Source organism: Lissotriton vulgaris, chromosome 12, assembly GCF_964263255.1.
Source record: "Lissotriton vulgaris chromosome 12, aLisVul1.2, whole genome shotgun sequence".
Lineage (NCBI taxonomy): Eukaryota > Metazoa > Chordata > Amphibia > Caudata > Salamandridae > Lissotriton > Lissotriton vulgaris.
Genome location: NC_141700.1, coordinates 122,472,797 through 122,479,064, shown reverse-complemented (window position 1 = coordinate 122,479,064; position 6,268 = coordinate 122,472,797). Strand labels below are relative to the sequence as shown.

General features: G+C 43.4%; 1 pseudogene; it reads left to right on the top strand.

Annotated features, from left to right (window-relative positions):
- The first annotated feature begins 4,372 nt into the window (after nt 1–4,372).
- On the top strand, nt 4,373–5,368 carry LOC147673604 (mas-related G protein-coupled receptor member H-like; annotated as a pseudogene).
- The last annotated feature ends 900 nt before the right edge of the window (nt 5,369–6,268 follow it).

Genomic DNA, 6,268 nt, shown 5'->3' with positions numbered 1-6,268 from the left:
ACAAGGTATCCTCATAACCTGGGTTCCTGTTGGCTGAAAATGTTTGTGTTGCTGCAGATGACAACAACTGTACCGAATGTGGCATACAAACAATACAAGTATAGCCCAACACAATAGGAGCTGTTGTCTCTGCCATCACTGCTGCCGATGGCCAGTCACTGCTGAATGTAAAGTCACATAGTAGTATCCCTGGGGTCTTCTTCCAGCTGTTTCAGCACACCATTTCCAAAGCCATTTTGCTTTTACACTAAGAGATGGAAAAGCGGTTTGTAGTCAGGCAGCCCCAATGCGGGTGCATTACACAATGTCTCTTTCAGTTTCTTGAAACAAGTTACAAGTTCATCAGTTCATACAATGTTGTTGGGTGCATCTGTTAGCGTACATTGTCTCAAGATGGCATCATAGGATCTGTACTCAGGGATCCACTGGCGGTAGGAGTTCATCATCCTCAGGAAGGGGATCATTCCTTTCTCCGTGGACATAACCCAGGTAAGTCACCTCTTTTTACTGGCACTTTGACAATGAGGCTTTGTGTCCTCTCTCCTGGAGGTTGTTCAGCAGAGCTACATTGTCTTTTTATGAATTAGAATACCATGTGCTCAGAGCCTGCAAATTGAATACTACTAGTGCAGTGCTTGTGCCACCCATAGACGTAGCATTTCAAACCTGTCTCAGGCCTGCCGTTGCAGCCTGCGTGTGCAGTTTACTGCTACCTTGACTTGGCATGTAAAACTACTTCCCAATCCTTAAACTCCCATTTTACTGTATATAGGTCACCCCTAAGGTAGGCGCCAGGTAGCTAATAGGGCAGGGGGCTGTGTAAGTAAAAGGTGGGGCATGTACTTTTACGTTTTCATTGTCCTGGTAGTGTCAAACACACAAATTTGTTTTTCATACTGTGAGGCCTACTCCTCTTATTTTGAGTGCCGTGTTACTGGAATATTGGCATTTCTCTGCTCTTACAGCTCTATGTGTATGCAACCTGACTTTAATACAAATTTAGGCAGGGTGTCAGCTACACGTCGCTCTCTGTATCCACAATAATGGGCAAACTGTTTCGCATATTTAAGACAGTTCGTATCCTAACCTTGGTCTGCAGGGCTATCTGGTGATACTTTTTAAACGTTCTCTCCTGCCAGCTGTTTAAACAACTTTATAGTGGGCATACCATAGTTTCCTCAGAGTTCCACTCCAGTGAAAAGTGCTTTTTACTCACAATGTGCACTTGCACCCAGAAAGTTAAACACAACAAAAGGTCTCCTGCAAGGAAAAAAATTGTTGGGCAGTGGACAGAGAGAGGGAGAGAGAAAGACATCTTGGCGCTTTCTTGTGTTACTCAAAGAAACACTGCTCCATGCAAAAATTTAACAAAACATATCTGCTCACATCATCATTTAGTCAACACATAATTCAAATACAGTTATTGATCAATAACTTTCTACATTTGTGCATATTTCAAAAGAATTTCCCTCTATCCCGGTGCAACCTGCCAATCTGATCTTCCCCCCACTATATTGTGGGAGGGTTTCTTCTTCTAGGGTCCCCAAAGAAAAGAAAATCCTCTTCTGATACCAGCTCTTCTGCGTGGGTTATGATCCTCCAAAGGGATCCGCCACTGTCAGTTTAATATTACTGACACTAAGTAAATTTAGTTACTCCTCAGTCCCACTTTCTCACTGCCAGCTATATTCTAGCATTGAAGGACCATGACGGCAAGGCACTTCCACTTACCTGTGTGACATTTCACCCTGTCCGAGTCTCACAGCACCATTTGTTAGGGGAATACGTATGCCCCCTCCCAGGAGAAAATTAAGGAAACAAACCAGACGCTGAAGTTAGTCAGGAACAAAATGAAATCTAGTTGTAGGTACAAATGCTTACTGGCCAGTAAGGAAGTCAGTGCACACAGTTGTGCTCTCAGTTTGCTTCTTTCCCGAGTGACTAGTGTTGTGTCTTGAGTCTTCCTGCTGCTCAGCTAGAATGCATGGTTTTTGGGCTATATATCTGTATTTATAATAAAATCCTAGCAGAGCCGGAAAAAGACACCGTGCAAAACATGGCCAATAGGGAAATGCACAGGCACTGTGCCAAATATAATGCAGACCACCAGTGTAAGCAAAAAATTAACAAGTTGATGAGCAAACTCACGTGGAAGTCAGGAAAAGCAAAGTGCTGCTCTGAGTGGACTCTGAGCAGCTGTTGAAGCTTGTCCAGGTAAGGTCAGATTAGAAGCCTCTGCAGCTCCGGGCCGCTTGTTACAGTGAGGAGTGAGCTATTGCTGGGGAGAACTATATCTAAGTATGATATCTATGTAGTGCATACATATGAATATATCTGAATATATATATTTTTCCCCAAATAGATGTCAGGGTTTAATGTTTCACAATTTACCCACAAGTACTTATCAATGCAAGCATAATTCTTGATATGGTGATTGAGGTTCAAATAAGGCAACATTTTACATTTTGGTTTTCAAATAGAGGCTTTAAAATCAGCAAAGTGTGTGTGTGTGTCTGCTGGTTTTGGAAAGGAGTATAGAACATTTTTTCTTTGAACAGGACCATGTTTGTTGCAGTCTCTTTTTAAACGCACACCCCTGATTTCCAATGCTTTGTGTCTCAGTGTGTTCTTTGCCTGTCCCGGCTTTCCTGTATGAAAGGTCACAACTAAAAAAGGGGAGACGCAATGCCCTCAGTGGATAAATATCTCCCATTTATGCACTGACTATGTTCCTTAACCCAATGCTCATGCATATCACAAGTATCAGTGTAAGCTCTGTGTACAAAATTGGCTTTCACCCATCAGGGGTTAAATTAAAAACTTGGCTCTTCAGAGGATGAAGCCCCTCTGTCCTACATCATGCAAGACGGTGGAGAGCAAGGGGTCTTCTGCGTCTCCACCTTTGTGGTTAATGAGTCAATGCTCAAGTACAAGTTGGAGCTGAGGAAATGTTGCTCTGAATGCAGTCACAGTTCAAGCTGCACTTGGGCCGCCGGTCTGGCAGGCTGCACAATGCCTGGCATGCTTGCGAATATGAGATCAGCATATTGAAGTAAGTCAGTTGCTTCTGTGAGAATGTCATAAACTGGGGTAGAGGTGGGTTTGTTAGTGGGTGAGGAATTGGTGGGTTGGGGTTGAGAGCGCCGGACAAGGGAGAACTCGATATTGGTGATTTTCTCATCAAAGAATCTGGCCAGGTTGTTGCACTGAGGTTTGGAGGCAGGGGGGATTGCTTTGGTGGGCTTGGAGGTCTGTTTCTGGATGATGTTGAAAAGTTCTTTGGGGCGGTTCTTGGCTTTGTCTAGTGCACTTCGGTAGAAGGAGGCCTTTTCCTTGATTATGTGTTTTTTGTAATTGCTGCGTTCTTTTCTGAGCTGGGAGAGGTTGGTTGTGGATGGGTCTCCTCTCCAAAGTCTCTCAGCGGCTCTAACCTTTCTTCTTTCGGAGTTGAGGTCTTTGTTGGACCAGGATCTAGAGGGGGTGTCTCTGATCCTTTTCAGTTTTAAGGGGGCTAGTTGCTCAAGAGCAGTTGTCATCAGTGCTTAATTTGTGCCGGGGCTTTCCAGTGCTCAGCACCCGCGCTTAATTTCCAGGGCCGGGTCTACAAGCATTGCTGCACATTATTGATTTCTATTTTTTATTTTAGTTATTTACCTCACTACTGGACATGGAGAGTGTTGTGCAATTTCAACAACTTCGCGCCTGCAGAAGTACTGTCTGTCTGCTCGTCCTGCCCGTCTCACTCCCAGCGAAGCTATGATGGCATCATGGGCCTGGCCTGCCCTGTGCCGTGCTCGCCATGCCACTAGAGTCAAGCTATCCTGACTGAAGAGGGGTAAAGCCCCAAAAACAGTCCTAGGATGCCTGTTTCAAGTCCAGGGAGAACCTAGCCTGGCAGTTCGGGCTGGACTGTTCCCTTTGGGCACAGGGTCAACACTGATTTGTATATGGCTGGGTTCAAACTGAAATGGCATGGTGAGCAAAAAAAAAGATGGATTTAGACCCAGATCTCTGTACTGGGGTGAATGTGTGACATTATTCTCCATTCTGTCCATCAATTGTTGTTTTTGCAGTGGTTACAGGTAAAGCACCAACAGAGATCATCTTTGCGTTCTTCATTAGATAGCCATGTCTGTATATTTTTTCTAAGCGGAATCCAGTGACCAGATTTCTGACTTAAAAAATTGAATTAAATGCAGAATCATGAAACAGATTTATGAATTTGGTTCTCAGCACATCACAATTTGGAGGAAGTGCATTGTAGGTCAAAAGGGGATCATATTTGCTAGCAATTCTTCTAGTGCACCAACCAGATTCATGCATGGTGCTTACTGATCTCTGGTGTCATCTCTCTTCATATTTTTCCAGGTCAATGGAGATGACTGCAATGCATGGAAGTTCCAACATGGATGATTATCCTACCGTTTTCATGATGACTCCATATACAGAAGATTACTCTGATATTGACTATAATTATCTATATTTCCCTATTATGGCACTCTTGTCCATACCCATGGTCATTTCTGTCTTTGGTCTGGCTGGGAATGGATTGGTCCTCTGGTTTTTGAGGTTTAGAAATTCTCAGAACTCCTTCACCATATACATCTTGAACCTGGCCATCGCAGATTGCATAGTTCTTGTCGTCCTGTCACTTTTGTGAATACTTTTCATGATGGAATTGAATGGATTGATTGTTGGTGATGTCCTTATTGGCAGTGTTTTACAAATAGTTTCTTTTGGGTATGGCACCAGCCAGGGCTTTCTTACCGCCATCAGTGTGGAAAGGGCTCTGTCTGTCCTTTACCCCATCTGGTACCGATGCCGCCGTCCCAAGCGCCAGTCCACCATTGTCTGCATCATTGTATGGATTTTTTCATGCTCGATGTTGGGAGCAGATATTTTGATTGACTGGAAATGTAAGGGTTGCACAAAACTTGACATATTTAAGACTGTTTTACATTTTTGCATCTTTTTCCCTGTGATGCTTCTGTCAAACGTGTTGCTGCTCATCGCTATCTGGAAGAAATCACAAAAGCGTCACCCACCGAGACCCTACATACTCATCCTCTCAACAGTTCTTGCATTCCTTGTCCTCTCTTCACCGTTTGCTGTGTATGATTTTCTTTTTCTCTTTATCAACTTCGATGTACAGGACTCCCATGCTGTCATTTTCTTCTACAGCTTCTGCATTAACAGCAGCCTCAACCCCATCATCTACTTTGTAGTTGGCGGCATCAGGCGACATGGGCGTAGGAGCTCTTTAAGGGGGGCCCTACGGAATGCATTCCAAGAAGAGACTGAATCCGTGCAGGATGATGATGGTGCCTCGTCCCTACGGCAGAGTTTCAGAACAAGCTTGTCACTTTAATCCAGATTATTTTGGAATCTTAGTCCAAGGAATGCCACATAAGGAATGTCTCAAACAGTTACAACTGTTAATGGTTAGGCAGCCAAACTGTCCTCTGGGGTATTAATATCTAATTATAAGCAATCATGGGCTACTGTGATCATAGGATAGCAATTTAGACTGTGCTTTAAAGGAGACATTTGGGAAAGGATGTCACATACATCTCTGAACCCAAACAAACTTCATCAAACCAGAAAACATTCTGGAACCCCTGTTGTTGGTGAGTGTTAAAGATCACAGGACTAATACAAGACAACAACTTATTTTCCCACACTTAGGATACCTTTAAGAACTTGTGGGTTTGAAGAATTATCTTTATTCATGAAACTATATTCTGATATGTGGACAGTGAGTCTACAGTTTGAAGTGTTCCACTACAAAGAAGAACATTTTTTCCATGAAGGGAAGAATCAAATGTTTGCTCAAGGTTATATAAACGATTTACCAAATTATCAGAACCTAAATCATCAAATTCAGAAACACTCCTAGCCCTCTACGCACATCACCTTCTTTAGTCTCCCACACCACTCCTCCCCTTGTTGCACACTGCTGAACTCAGCTCTTCTTCCCATCTCTCTAACCTTGCAGATTTACATCTACAGACCAAACTCATCCTGGACCCATGTTTATTATAATGAGATCAGACAACCCACCCTGAGAGCATCTGGAGCCAGCTCCTAAAGTAGTTGCCCTCTCCAGTCAACTCTGAGTTACATTGTCCCTTCTTATGCACATCCAGGTACTACAACTTTGCTTATTCAGACAACCAAACTCCTATAGCTGGGCATTCCACACAACCACCTGGAAGTGTTAATGATAATAGAAATAGGCGCATTATATCCATAGCACTGTATAGCTTGT